Source organism: Dermacentor silvarum, chromosome 7 (genome assembly GCF_013339745.2).
Source record: "Dermacentor silvarum isolate Dsil-2018 chromosome 7, BIME_Dsil_1.4, whole genome shotgun sequence".
Lineage (NCBI taxonomy): Eukaryota > Metazoa > Arthropoda > Arachnida > Ixodida > Ixodidae > Dermacentor > Dermacentor silvarum.
In genome coordinates, this window is record NC_051160.1 from 58129260 (window position 1) to 58144958 (window position 15699).

A 15699-nucleotide genomic window follows, 5' to 3' on the forward strand; every position below is an offset into this window, starting at 1 on the left:
CAAACTACGGGAAGGTGATCGAAGATGAGTGATAAAGCAGTGTGTGTACTGTCAAAAGGAAAGAGAGAAAGAAAAAGAAAAAAACGCCCTGTCCCGAGTTGGCATAATGATTCAACCTTTATTTCATTTTTAATCCAACATGTAACACCATTTATTACATAAGCTTTATCCATGGGTAAAAGTAATGGCACAACTCATTATTTTCCCGTTCATTACTTGCACCAGCCAGTCCAAATTAACACTATACTAGAGCTTATTGACGCATCGCATTACACTCTAGCACGGCATTGCAACGCTCACTGGACTCTCGTCTGGTTGACTTCTCTGCCTTTCCTCTCCTTGCTTTCTCCAACGTCTCCTATAAATATTATAGGAGGCGTTGCTTTCTCTATCTCTTTGTATAGAATGTACTACCTTGTGGCAGAGAAAGCGATCTCCTCTTCCAGAGTTCAATTATTTGTCAAGCAATCATTTTACTCTTCCAACAACTACTGCATAAATGGGAAAACGAAACCGATTTTGTTTTGTTCTCCGCGCTCCCAGCACGAGGTGGAACCACGCGCGGCGCTTCCGATCTCGGAGGATGTAACAAGACGAGCGGTTGACGGAGCTGCATTGTGTAGTCAGCCGGCTTTTATCGTTTTACGTTGTACTGTTTGTTAGTTTACCGTAAATATGTCTTGATTTGTACTCAAGAGTGGAGGAAGGCCATAGGGAACAGAGATTGACGCATCGTGACCGAAGAACAGACGCGATGGATGGTTAGGCTGCTTGACTCTCGGCTGTACGACTCTCGGCATGTTAGGACTGGCAAAGTTCCGAATTTGTCGCGGTGTGGTGTACGCTTCTGTGCTCGTGAAGTGCCGTCATAGCGCGGGGATGTTTGAACGGAATGTGTCCGTTCAGTCCATTGTAGCGGCTTCGTCTACAAAACTCTGCACGCTGCGGCATCGAAGAAGTCCTGTGTACGGGTGCACGTATGCGCTTGGATACGGGATAGCCTGCCCTCAACGGATGTTCAACAGTGTACGCACGCTGCGCGTACGCGTACGTATGAGGTAAGCCCGTTGTAATTCTATTTGTTCGGTTTGCATAGCGTAGCTGTTTAGATGATGTGTGGTAAGCTGGCGTCACGAACAGAACTATTTTTTTTTCAAAAGGCCAGTAAACAGCGTTATAGGGCGAAAATGGCGCGTGAATGGGAAAAAGGATCACATATAATTTCACATCGATCTCCATGGCAGCGCGATCGAAATTTTTCGTGTGGCGCGTATAACCTATTGCTCATGCGCGTTAAAAACTTAGAATAAGAGTGCATTCAGATGCGCACATAATTTTAATTGACGCTTGTACTGGCACTATACGTGCGATAGTTGCCTCCTTGCTTGCATGCATTTTCATTGTAGTTACAAAAAAAATTGTTAGCTCTGCTGTCTTTCCTTGGTGCAACTGCTTGTGGTGCAGCAAGACGTTTTGCTTCTACTGATGTCTGGGCAGTCCAAGCGTTCGTGTCGTGTAGGTAGCTGTAAATGTATCAGTTGCAAAAAAATTGTACATGCCAGAGAAGCAAATGCAATCAACATAGACTGTATTTTATAAATACTTCAGTTGAACTGCTTAAGCTGAAAGTAGATATGCATGAAAATCAGATGATTGTGGTGATGCTTAGCAAGAAGAAGGTAACATAACATTACTGATTCAATATTTTCTTTTACTAAAAGACTAGTTGCTGGTGACCTGCTGGAGCTGAGAAGAGATCTGCTGCCTGCCATGAGGCCATGTCTCTCAAGTTACCGCAATATTGTTGCCTTCAAAGTGAGTGGATTTGTTTCTCTCAGCATTTCACTACCAACCTGCATCATGGCGATCCACTTAGCTGTGTAGGTGATCACTGTTAGTGACATTGGAGTGCTGGTGGACAAGCACCCTTTGAATGTTACAACACGCAGCTGTGGCAATATGTGAATGTGTTAATATACGGTGTCCCAACTATGATGCATAAATATTTTAAAAATGCAGATGCCACGTAGCTGGACAAAACCAAGTTATTATTACGTTTGCCATTGCTTGGAGATACTGAGAATATTCTTTGCATTCCGCCTAATTAGATCATTAGTCTTAATCAACCTCTCAATTACTCTAATTAGATGAAAAGTGTAAGTGAGGAAATTGTAGAACGCCATGAACAACTCCCGATACAGCATCCGTGCAAAAAGTGGTACATAAAAGTGTTCTTCCGAACGGGAAAGAAGCTCGCGAATACACAAAAAGGGTGATGCAAAGAAAGAATGTAGTATTAAACATCCGCATAAGAACCAATTTCTTGATTGCGCGAAGAATGTTGAATATCAGGTTCCTATGACATGTGGTCATGTGTACGTAGGGCAGACTGCAAGATGCGATAACACGAGACTAAGGGAACACTTGTCCAGTCTCAAAGGTGGCCCGAGTAAGCATTTGGCCATGCATTGTCAAGAACATGCGTGTTCACCTTGTCTTAGAAGCACCGGCACATTGTTTAGGCAACGAAATCAAACCGCGAGAGAAATTGTGGAAGTGCACTGAATTGCAAAACTAAAGTAAAAATGCATCAGTCATCCTTCTGTTTCATTGCTAGATAAAGAGAATTCGCTCCTGTCATCTTATCTTTAGCATAGTTTCATCTTAAGTGCTCGTTTTATGTGCATTGCTGTTTTTATGTTGACGGGGTCGCGCTGATCTGTGGCATTTTTATCACACGTGTTGTTATAGTGCTATTGATGTGTCCTGTTGATTGGATTGAGCAGATCGGTGGGTTCTTAAGCAAATGGTTCTTCGTCCTTGTTTGTTTGCGCGCAGAAATTTTTTTAAGAAAGAGGTTTTCAAAACTGCTAGAGGTTTGCAGTTTAAAAAAAAAGAAAAAAGCTTCACAGCTGTTACTAAATGCACTCTCCAGAGCTTTACACTATGCAGCTGTACTAGTTTACACAGAATACACTTCACCTCTCGTCACGGCCCAGGTGGCTATTCAGGTTTTTCAAAGGTGTTTCTTTGTATGGGATGGCACATAGAGCGTCACTTATTTGCAAGATATTGCATTCCAATTCTGTCATATGAGATAAATTCATTTGAGAGTTTTAAATTGCCCTAAATGTATTACAGCTGTGGACCAGTACACTGGCAGTAGCTTGCAGTAACTATAGCTTGTAGAAATATAATTGCAACTGCCATGTTATGTGTACCTGCTAGTGCACAGGCATCGGCCACAGCAATCTTTAGGGTACACTAGTTTCTTCTATTTTGGAGTACGCATCCTCCACCAGATTAAAATGTGAAGTGGATTGTCATTTGCGGCGTATACTCCTGCGTAAACTTCATAACCATTTCTCCTCATCTGCTTGTGATGAGCAGGTTCTTTTGTGTTAATGTTTTTTGGCGGTTCTCTGAGGCGGAGCCTCCCAGAACCCAATCGAGGACAAAGCCGTTTGTTGGGAAACACACACACAAACTTTTTAATGAAACTAGAAGCGAAAATTAACCATAAAAACAAACACACAAAGATAACATGAGAACATCTAGCTAGAACGCTAATGATATGAGGCAAGTTCGTGCAGGCTGCGGGTGTGCGTATGCACTACAGTCTCGACGCGGCGAAGCGGAGACGACGAGAGAAGCGGTGTTGGTCTCACCAAAAGGTCCCTGTATCGGACCGGCTACCAGAGCGTGGCAGCTCTGGCTCGGAGGGAGAAGATAGACGGCTCGGCAGCATGGACCGACGGTGGTGGCGTTGTGGTCGGGCAGCTGATCGTGGCACTCGGGCTCGTAGCCCGTCAGCTCACGTTCTGCCCACGGACGCAGACGCTCACCGGCCTCGGGCAGCAGCAGTTGATTATCGGGCAGGGTGGCGATGCCCGGGAAGGCAGGCGGCTTGGCAGCACGAGCCGACGGTGGTGGCGTTCTGGTCGGGCAGCTGATCGTGGCACTTGGGCACGTAGCCCGACAGCTCAAGTTCTGCCCACAGGCGCAGATGCTTGCCGGCCTCGGGAAGCGGTTGACGATCAGGAAGAGTGGCGACTCCCAGGAACGGGTTGGCAGGAGGCCCCGGCCGGGTGAAGTCCTGGTGGCTCGGGTCCGGAACCCGACGGCCGTCTTCAACTCCCGATCCGGTGGCCGACCTTGTCCTGGTGTCGCTTCTGGAACTCCTCTCTCTACTGCCAGCGCGGCTCCTTTTTCTGCTGCTCTGGTCGATTCGTCGATTTCTGATTGGCTGCTCGAGGCTCCGTGTTCTTTTGTGATTGGATTGGCTTTGTTCTTTTGATTTCTTTTCTTGTGCCGCGTGTTCACGCGCTGGCCGCTCTTCGACGTCGTCGTTTTCGGCGCGGCGCGGTAGAGCGGCGCGCGCTCTCCTTGTCCTCTGCTTCTTGTTTGAAATGCAACGCACCTTGTCGCACACCACAAATATCACCGTCGCGCATCACCGCACCGTGTCGCGCACCACAAAAGTCACCGCATTGTGTCGCGCACTACTCATCACAAGAGCCCCTTTTTAGGAAAAGTTTTTCCAGAGGAAAAACTGTGGCTAGTGCGCGGCACAATTCACCCATATGCTTAAAAACAACACTCATTGGGCGTTCACTGTTCAGCCGGGAAAGTTCGCTGAGCATATACAGCATAAAAATTATTATGCAAATGTTCTGCGCGTAGTCAAAGCTATGTCCCTAATAATGTTCACGGGGCGCAGAAAGCACGACACTCCCACAAAAACTACTTCAAATAAAGCACTTGTAGTTCAATTGAAAACCAAGTTGTCTATTGACAACAAACAAGTTTCCGTCCAAGGTCAAAATCCTGATATGGCAACCGGCTATTCAATCGGCTTCTTAAGTTATTGCGTCCCAGGTGAGACGAACCGTGCGTCTCTTTTGCATTTGGGACACCCGCCCTGGAACGGCGCGTCGTTTACGCGTTTGCGATGATAGCACGGGTGCCGCTTTGCTGTGACGTTGAGAATACATACTCGTAGGCCTCTGATTAATCTGGAACCGGTGCTTTACTGCTTTGCTAGCCTCGACCTGGTCACCTGAATAGCCTTCCCCGACCTTACACGAATGCAAAGTATCTCTGCTGACCTCTACGCGTTCACCTTCTGACTTGTTATTGCCGTATTCTCCAGTCGAACCACAGTGTGATGCTTCATTAACCGCAAGCAAGCTATCACATAGAACTTGTCTACACTCATCATCACCATGTGCTGACGCAATCGGCGACTTGCTTCGCCAGTTACTAGTCCCGTTCTTGGAGTCGTTACTAGACTCTTTGCCAAGGTACTCTGTATTTAGCTCCTTATCGAGGACCTCTGTACTCATGTACATTTTACATTGGCCTATGTGGCCTTCGGGATTGCAGGCAGGCGAAAATATCCTCATTTGAGGTGAGTTATTCGAGTGGTCCTCAACCATATTGAGGCCACTTATCACCACCGCAAGTGGTACACCGGAAGAGTGGGGGAGCATTTCATCGCTCGCCTCGCACTCTTCGAGGCCATTGGCTTTGCGAACCTTTGCCCACTTAGTCGGGCTTTCTTGAGGTATCTGCGCCTCTTTATGCGATGTGCTTTCAACTGCACTGGTTCGCAAGCGTACCCCTTTGCTGGTGGTGTCCTCTTCGAGGTCACTGCCAATGCGCACCGTTGCCCATTCCGTTGGGCTTTTTGAAGGCATCTGAGCCTCTTTATCCAATGTGCTTTTCTCAGCACAGATGCGTATGGGTGCCTCGATTTCATTAGTAGTTGCCTGCTGCCTGCTCCCCGCGCTGTCCTCAGCCTCCTTGAGGTTCACGTCGGGACCTACACTGGTCCGTTTCCTGCCCATTTCTCTGCTGCCCTCTTGTTCAGTGCCTTTTTCTAACAAACACCCGTGACGGTGTTCGGGGCAATCAATAGTCAAAGATGTTGAGCTGCTTAGTCTGGAGCCCGCGTCAAACGATTGCTCAATAGAGCTTGCATATAACTCCAGCTCGCAAATCTCTCTCAGTGAGCGTGCCCTTTCAGCCTCCGCGACCCTCAGACGCAACTGCAAAACACGTGCCTCGCGCTCAATCTCTTCTCTTTTCGCTTCTCGCTCCGCAGCGCGTTCTTCTCGCGCTCGCGCCTGCCGCTCGGCGAACCACGCTTTTAGGTCTGCTCCCTCAAGCCCCATGCGTTCCGCTAAAGCTAACAGCTCTCGCGTGCTAGCCATGGTTTCAAGCTGTTATAATCGACAAAAAAAATCCATACAAACGGCTTTGTCCTGTCGCGGACGCCAATTTGTGATGAGCAGGTTCTTTTGTGTTAATGTTTTTTGGCGGTTCTCTGAGGCGGAGCCTCCCAGAACCCAATCGAGGACAAAGCCGTTTGTTGGGAAACACACACACAAACTTTTAATGAAACTAGAAGCGAAAATTAACCATAAAAACAAACACACAAAGATAACATGAGAACATCTAGCTAGAACGCTAATGATATGAGGCAAGTTCGTGCAGGCTGCGGGTGTGCGTATGCACTACAGTCTCGACGCGGCGAAGCGGAGACGACGAGAGAAGCGGTGTTGGTCTCACCAAAAGGTCCCTGTATCGGACCGGCTACCAGAGCGTGGCAGCTCTGGCTCGGAGGGAGAAGACAGGCGGCTCGGCAGCATGGACCGACGGTGGTGGCGTTCTGGTCGGGCAGCTGATCGTGGCTCTCGGGCACGTAGCCCGACAGCTCAGGTTCTGCCCACGGACGCAGACGCTCACCGGCCTCGGGCAGCTGTTTACGATCAGGAAGAGTGGCGACTCCCAGGAATGGGTTGGCAGGAGGCCCCGGCCGGGTGAAGTCCTTGTGGCTCGCGTCCGGAACCCGACGGCCGTCTTCAACTCCCGATCCGGTGGCCGACCTTGTCCTGGTGTCGCTTCTGGAACTCCTCTCTCTACTGCCAGCGCGGCTCCTTTTTCTGCTGCTCTGGTCGATTCGTCGATTTCTGATTGGCTGCTCGAGGCTCCGTGTTCTTTTGTGATTGGATTGGCTTTTTTCTTTTGATTTCTTTTCTTGTGCCGCGTGTTCACGCGCTGGCCGCTCTTCGACGTCGACGTCGACGCGCGCCGCTCTTCGACGTGGTCGTAGAGCGGCGCGCGCTCTCCTTGTCGTCTGCTTCTTGTTTGAAATGCAACGCACCTTGTCGCACACCACAAATATCACCGTCGCGCATCACCGCACCGTGTCGCGCACCACAAATGTCACCGCATTGTGTCGCGCACTACTCATCACACTGCTCTACAGATCATTGTTGGTACAACTGCAAAAGCAGGGTGCCTGTTTACAGCACCCGTAGAGAGCAAAGTCTGCGAATCTTGAATGAATAATCAAATAATTTTAGTATTCGTCAGCAAGGTTAACACTTTGTGTCTTCCACTGTGGTGTTTTTCAAATTCTAATGTTGGCACATGTGCACAAGGTTTGACTACAGGATGTCATTTTGCAGGAAAAAGTGTATTTGCGCGTGATGTTCTGCTGCACAGAATGTCATGAGTTTTCTTATGTGTCGGTCACCATCTCGCAAACTGCTCCTTTCGGTGTTGGAAGGCAACATTAATGCGAGGCACACTTAATGTTCGAAAAAAAAATGATGTGTCCATCCCCTTATTTTCGATGGGGGCAAAATGCGAAAACACCCGTGTACTTAGATTTAGGTGCACGTTAAAGAATCCCAGGTGGTCAAAATTTCCGGAATCCCCCACTATGGCGTGCCTCATAATCAGATCGTGGTTTTGGCACGTAAAACCCCATAATTTAATTTTTTTATCTCCTTATTCTCCTCACTTGATGCCTAGTGTTCTAATAGCATGATCGACACGATGAGCATCAATGTGATGTGTAATATTGTGTATTGGGGGCCAGGGTACATTCATTTTAGCAGCTTTTTCGGTTAACTTGAATCAGTATTGTAGAATGCTGTTTGCTTCTTTTACTCATTGTTACCAAATATCAATTTTGACTGCGGCAACAAGTATAATGTTGTTTGCTTGCACTCCTGCCAACCGATATAACTTGAAGGCATCTGTGATAAAAAACAGCTAATGATTTCCCAAGAGCTAAGGTCTAGTGAGACCAATAAATTTTAAGCTAATACCTGTGGATGGTACTGCTGAATGAATGCCCATCCAGTAGGACTGTCCATACCATTTTCTTCCATAAAATTACATTGAAGATTTGAACAGAATCTGAACGTAGACTTGTCTGCAAAGTGACCCATTTCCTTATCCAAGTAGTACAGCTTCAACAGGAAGACTGAAACTTCAAGTCGTCAGTAGTGGCATGAACACACAGTAAACAGCGCTAAACTTTTCTCTATCTTGCACCTTGTTATCATTTCCCGTCCCATTTTTTTCGCAGGCTGTTCTCTACTATTTATGGTCATACCCAGTTTAATTTGGTGTCCTTACTTATTTAATATTTGACCTATATCTTTTTTTCTTTATGGGATATTGATCAAATGTTTATTGATAACGTATCTTCATTTGCCATTGCCACTGATCTTAACCGGACACACCTTGTTACAAAGTTTATTTTGCCTAATTCTTCATTGCTTTTTTTTGCCAAATGTCCAAACAGTTTATTTTAATTCCTATGTTGATTTTTGGGAAGAATAGGTCTACTAGGTCTACAGATCGTTTTCTGTTTAGGTCATCTCTACTCATTGTAACAACTTACAGCAGTGCCCCTACACACTCCATCACAATCACTGCGAAACACACCCTTCCTACCTTTATTTTAACACTTTGATTTCTTTTGACCTACTATATGCACCAGATGAGGGTAGGGGCGAGTGAGCTATGCACATCCAAAACCGCTGCCAAGGAAAACAGTTGCTGCCCTGATGACACGTATCTGTCGAAATGTTGGCTACAGCAACATCCCTTGTTCTGACAATGTTGAACCAAGTTCATGGTTTTTTAATACTTCAGTTACCGCTTTGTTGTGTTCTGTGATTGTCTTTTGTTGCCACTTCGTTTAGGATGGAAATTCACCAATATTATTTGTTTCTCCTAACAGCAGCAAGTTTATCCTTGCAAGGCATGTGGGAACAGCTTTCACCAGGAAACAGTGCAAGACGAGTGGTCGAAGAAAATAAAATTGCTTCTGTGATCTAAACTACTTGACGAATGAAATTTTGCACTTATTTGTATATATGTTGTGCAGTTCATTCATATAACAGTTTTCTCCATAGCGACCTGCTGCTTCTGCGATGAGCTGCATTCATGACATTTGCATTAAAGGATATGTACTATCGGGGACAAAAGTGCCCAGGACGTGCGAGTGTCGACCAAATTGCATCTCTGCACTATCAGCTGCTATCATCTGCGTTGCAGACCACTTTCCGAATGCAAATGTTAGCGTGGCTGATCCCAGCAGAAAGTGCACCAATAAAATTCGGTCGACATTCGCACATTTTGGGCACTTCTGTCCCCGATAGTACATTCTCTAAACAATCAATATGCTCTGTAAAACGTAATACAGGAAACACCTGTATTTTAGCGATTGGACCGTATAGTACAGGTTTAGCATACGGAGCCTTTTTATTTCTGAGTACGGAAACACCTGTATGTTAATGGTTGGACCGTATAATACAGATTCAGCATACAGACTCTTTTGTTTTCTAGATACGGAAACACCGGTATTTTAACGGTTGGACCGTATAGTACAGATTTAGCATACGGAGCCTTTCGTTTTCTGGATACGAAAACACCTGTATTTTAACGGTTGGACCGTATACTACAGATTCAACATACAGCGCCTTCCGTTTTCTGAATACGGAAAGCACCTGTACATTAACGGTCGAACCATACGATTCAGCATACAGAGTCTTCCGTTTTCTGAATATGTAAGCACTCGTATTTTGTAATATGGTCTCTATTTTTACGGTTGTCCGTTCTACGGAAATGACCGTTCTTTACTTACGGAAAGTCTTCGGTCACAAATTACCAGCAGATTTGCCGTAAAACCAAAGCAATATTTTTACAGTGTATATAAAAGCTCGTTCCGTGCTTTTTGTGCGTTCATCCAACGTTGTGACCCCAGGTATGCACTAGTATGCAGGTATGCACTAGCTCCACCGGACGGCATCAGCTGAAAAAAAGTAAATTACAAGCATGTTACATTTACAAGCATGTGTCATGTATGAGTGATTATAAAATAGGAGGACAAGAAAAAAGTACAGCGCCGTAATTGCCTCTCGTGAGAGGGCACCTCAACAGCGCTGTACGGGATGTGGTGAGGACAAACAGAGAGAGGTTAGGGAGAAAAAAAAGGGGGGGGGGGAAGCGCAGCCGAACACAGCCGAGCGGTAAGTCGTGAAGGGGCGCGGTTTACAGCCGCTGACACAAGTTGGTATCCTCCAGATACTCAAGGAGAGCCGCGTAGGCCCGCTTGGCGATGGAGGGATGTGTGTCAGGAAACAAGAGCCCCCGTGCGCTGTCGGACGGGAGCCCGAGGCTACGGTCGGCGGCAAGAAGAGGGCCACGCTCCGCTGCGTACGCGGGGCATTGCAGAAGAACGTGGTCCACGGTTTCGACGTCGGAGCAGCTGTTGCAGTAGGGCGAACCGCGTCCCGACAGCCGATGCACGTGCTCAGCTGTCCGACAGCACCCGATGCGGAGACGCAGGAGCAGAGCGCGATCACGGCGGCCCAAGCCCCTGCGCAGCAGCAACTTCGGGGGACTGCCGGCGGCAACGCGTGGGTCAGGGTGCCACGACCGGAGGTAGCCAGCAACAGTGTGGCGGGCAACGTCAAAAGGCGTCACCAGTAGAGACCGGGGCACTGGCAAGGTGTGGGCCTCCTTTGCGAGCCGGTCAGCTTCCTCGTTCCCGGGCAATCCAACGTGCGAAGGCACCCATTGGAAGAGGAGGTCGCATCCCTGCTCGCAGACGCCGTCCAGCTTACGGTGCAGCCGCTGGATCAGCGTGGGGCCGTGGTCCTCTCTGGCCAGCATGCAGAGCGCCGCCCGTGAGTCGGTCAGGATGGGCGCCCGTGCAATCCGCCGCTGGTGCAGCAGTTTGGCCGCCAGGTCGATGGCCGCCAGCTCGGCATGAGTGGAGGACACCGCGTGCAAGACACGGCATTGGCTCTGCACCGAGAGCTCGGGGGTGAAGCAGGCAGCCGAAGCCGCGCCGTCCCGGAGCACAAAGCCGTCCGTGTAAACAAGCACGCGGCCGGCGAGCTGCTCCTCGATGACCGCAGCCGTCTCCTGCCGCAGGGCGCAGGCAGCGGTATTGCGCTTCCCTCTCACCCCAGGCACGGTGGTGCGGATGACGAGCCGGCGGCGACGATGCGGGGAGGGGAGGGAGGCACGCACACGAGGGGCCGTAAAACCCCTTGATCTTAGAAAGTAGCTACACGCTTTGATCTACGCCGAAACACCCTTGCCTGCGCGGTCAACCTCCTCTTTTTCTCCCCCTCTTTCGCGGAGGCGGCGCATCTGCGACGCTGAACGACTGCGGCGCGCGATACTACCCCATCAGGTGACCCTGACGTCACGAAAACGGCGCGAAACTTGCTTTCGCGCGCCTTCAGTTTCTCCCGCCCGCCATGCGCTGTCCAAGTGGTGGTCGCCCTGCCGCTCCGAACGTGCGTTTCCTTGTTTTCCCGTCTTTCCGTAAGAATCTGAGCTTCGTTCTCTGTGGAAATGCCTTGTTGCTGCGCGTTTCAATGCAGCAGCAGGTCAGACAAAGGGCTAGCATTATTTTCTATTTCCCGAGGAGAACGGAATGTCGTTGGCCGGTTCCGTGGCTCCATAACATCCGGAGAAAGGATTTCGCTCCTTCTAAGCACGTCGTTCTTTGCGAGGTGAATCTTACAGCTTTCCTTATATTCGTAGGTGAAGTTGCACTTTTTTTCTAACCATCCATCGGTCCGGTCCGCAACCTTCCGTGCCGCCTAGATCACTCTGTAGTTCAGTGCCGTCAGATACGAAATACTAGTAGCGATTTTCATCGTGCCAAAAAACCGTGAATAAGTATTATTTCGTTGAAATAAACCAAACAGTTATCTTCTTTCCTGCATATATATATATATATATATATATATGTATTGTACTGGAGATTATCGGTACTGGCACGGTAAAGTGTGAAAGAGGAAGTCGACGAACTAGGAGTGCGCGCTCGATCGGTGTCCAGCTGAGACTGCTCCGTCCTCTTGTACTTCAGTCAGACGCCCTGTGGACTTGCAAGAACATCCCGTGACAATATATATATATATATATATATATATATATATAGACCTATTAACTTGAGCTGGTTAAGCGAAAGTATAAAAATCAGTCAATTAACAACCGCTCAATGATATCTTGGCAGCCGCCGTGAAGTAAAAAACCCATACGCACGGAGGCGCAGTTACGTATCTGGCATGTATTATTCGCACATGCTCATAAAGTACAAGGGCACGTGCTTCTGATAATATCCCTCAATTCTGATAAACTTGATATCTTCAATGCTGTAAGTTAATCATCAAGTGCCACAGTCTTAGAACTTTCCGTGTGAGCAATCAGCCTTCTTTTTTAGAGACTTAGGGTACTCCCAGAGGTGATGAAATGCAATTTCTCGTTGTTTCATAGGGACGGAACACAGGCGCGTGTGTAAAGTTCTATGTTGGCTGTTTCGCACACACAGCACGTATTTTGCACAGTGGCATTCGTACAAAGGCTTTTGGCCCACTTGTTATGGCGAATTCACTTTAAGTCAACTATCAGTTCTTCTTGGTTACCTTCTCTGAGCCTTTTAAGAGCAAGGATTATGAACCAAATTCTCGTTTACACTCTACGCAGCTTATATTATATGCGCCCAATACACCTCCGCGTTACGGACAACCCAAGTGGCGACGTAGAGGCAAACAGCTCAGCCTCTGCTTGGTACTCATTTTTCGGAGTGCTTGCGCTTGTATTTATCGAAGCGTCCTCAAAAAAATGTCACGACGTTCTATCGGAAGCGTACTTTCGTCATGACAGTTTCACAAGGGTTATATTCCCATAAAACGCTTCAAAAAGCCGAATAAACAAGCGCGCGCATTGATGCTAATGCGGTTGCTGCGAGCCAAAGGACGGTTCAGCGTGCCGTGCGCACCGCGCCGGCCCGAGGAGGGGAGAAATCCGAGGAGAATTGAGGAGGAAAGCGCGCGCGCGGAGGAGAGTGTCGCTACTTTCTAGCATCAAGGGGCTTTAGAGGGGCCGGAGTTGACGCGTGCGTCTAAATGTCGTACAAAAATCCCTCACGTGACCAGATCCTAGGCACCTAGGGCACGATCATTTAGGGACTTTTGAGAAGGCGCGATGGTGGCGCCAAGTGACGACGGCATGGGATGGCGTGTTCGTTCTCGGCATGATCGTTCTCTGGCCCGCGCCGACCGCGCGTTGTTCAACATTGCGTGTGTGATTGTGCTTGCGTTGCTTGTGTATTGGTTGTAGGTTCCGTGTTACTTGGCGGAAAGCCGTGAGTAGTACTTGTGTGGCAGTGCGGCTTTGGCCTCGGTGAGCTCTGGCAATACAGAACCTGCGTTGTGTGATCCGTGTTCCTTGACAATGCGGAGGTGGTGACGATTGAAATGTCGAAGTGGCGTAGCGCCTCGGCATTGCAGTTCAGCGAACCGCGTCCGCCTTTGCATAACGGACGTCGAGGGATGTGCTGCTCTCTACAAGTCATAAAAATGTGACTGCGTCGACCGCCCACGGTTCAGCGCTGAATGTGTGGTTCAAGTACTGTGCTTGAAACGAATGGCGCACCTGTGGTGGCAGAACGCCATGAGGCCTCACTTTGTTCACTGTGCTTGAAAAGAGTGGTGCAGCTGTGGTGGCAGACCGCCGTGAAATCCGTGCTGTGCAGACGCTCGAAATATCCAATTCACGTCGGCGTCTTGGCAACGGCCAGTTCGCGAACCGGCGCCCTGGAGCGGCGCCTCTGTGCCCGCCCTATTCGGTAGCGTCGACGCAATAATATTTACGTAACCAGTCCTTGCTTGACAGACGCCGATGGCGAAGGTGCTGCGATATGCTGCCGGCCAGCTTTGCAGTTTTTCTCACATTAAAAACATGTAGCATATATACATGCCTAGCATGTGTTATAAGACGATGTCTACCATGAGAAGATTGTCAGGAGTGCCCCAGTACTGCTCCCAATCTGGCATTCCACGCTTTGCATGCCCTCAGTAAGCATGATGACAATATGGGCCCATTTTCTTCAAAGTGAGCTGCTATTCTGTTTGCAAAATGGGGAGGCTAGCTAAGCTGGTTTGTTCTTTGTGTTTTGTCAATTTGATGAGAAATTCTTGGCAATGTTCTTTTAAGGTGCTTTTAAAAATAAGCCTACCAAAAAACTGCACCATTGGCAGCGTTCTTTGGTGGTGACAGAAAAGTGAAACTGCAGACGACTAAGTTGGTCATGCCCACATTTTTGGAAAATTTAAGAGCAATATCGGCACCAACAACCATACAACTGTGATTGAGCCATGGATGGCCACATGCTTTCTGCACAAATTATAGGCTCTTACGCAACATCATTGAAGAGCCAACAGGCCAACGTACTGTGTTCCCTTCGACCTAGGCAGTCTACAGTTCATTGTTGTTGCAACAGCTGATCGCCCCGCAAGTTCACAGCCTGTGCCTTCTGCTGCTACTACGGTCAACTCGTCACCCGTGGACAACACTTCTAGTTGCCCTAGTGGTAGTGCCGTTGCTTCTAAATATTGAGTAACCACACATTGTAGGCTACAAGGGCATTGTTGGACTGCATCTCATCTCCATGTGTGTTGTGTTGCTGTTTGCATACATGACCTTGTTTGATAAGTGCTCTGAATTTTTTTCACTACTGCAATGTCTTGACTGCACTGTGGCAGTGTTGTATGTACTATCGATTAACCTCCATATACACAAGTGCTTTGATCATCAATCTTCAAAAATGCAACCTTCATGCTGCTCCTTCCTTCACAAGAAAGCTTGCATATCAAACATTATTCTTGCCCCAACTAGAATTGGCAGGTTCAATTTGGTCACCTCACCAGGCATATCTAATCCGCATTCTTGAGTATAGCCAAAACTGTGCTGCACGTTTAATCGCCAGGGATTGCAACCAATATTTGAGCGTATCTAACATTATGTTGTCATTGTCACTACCATCCTTAGAATCATGCCAGAATGTAGTGTCGCTTTGTCTGCTACATAAAATCATTCATACTGAGCAGTCGTCCACCTTGCCTCTTGTTTGTCCATCCCACACATCTAGGTGCTTGCACAATCGCCTTAGCGTCCAGCATATTTGTGGTCGGACTAATGCCTTTGACTTGTCTGCTTTGCCACGTGCCATTAGGCATTGGAATGGTCTTCTCGATAACATTGCTGACATTAACAATACTGTAACCTTCAGACAAAAAAATCAGTTTGTTTGGGTAGTGTTCAAGTGTTTTTTATTTCTGGTGTATGTAACTTTTATTATGTAATTATGCAATCGTACTATTCACTGTGTAACCCAGCTTTACTTCACGATTTTATAATTTCTGTTCTTTTCAATTTATCGCGTTGATCTTGTGTCGCTGTTTATATTTCTAACGTTGTATAACTTTTTCGCTCCTTTGTTATGCGATGCCCCCCCCCCCTCCACGCAATACTCCTTCTGGAACCTGTGACGTAGATGAATACATAAACCACATGGCACTACTGTTTCTG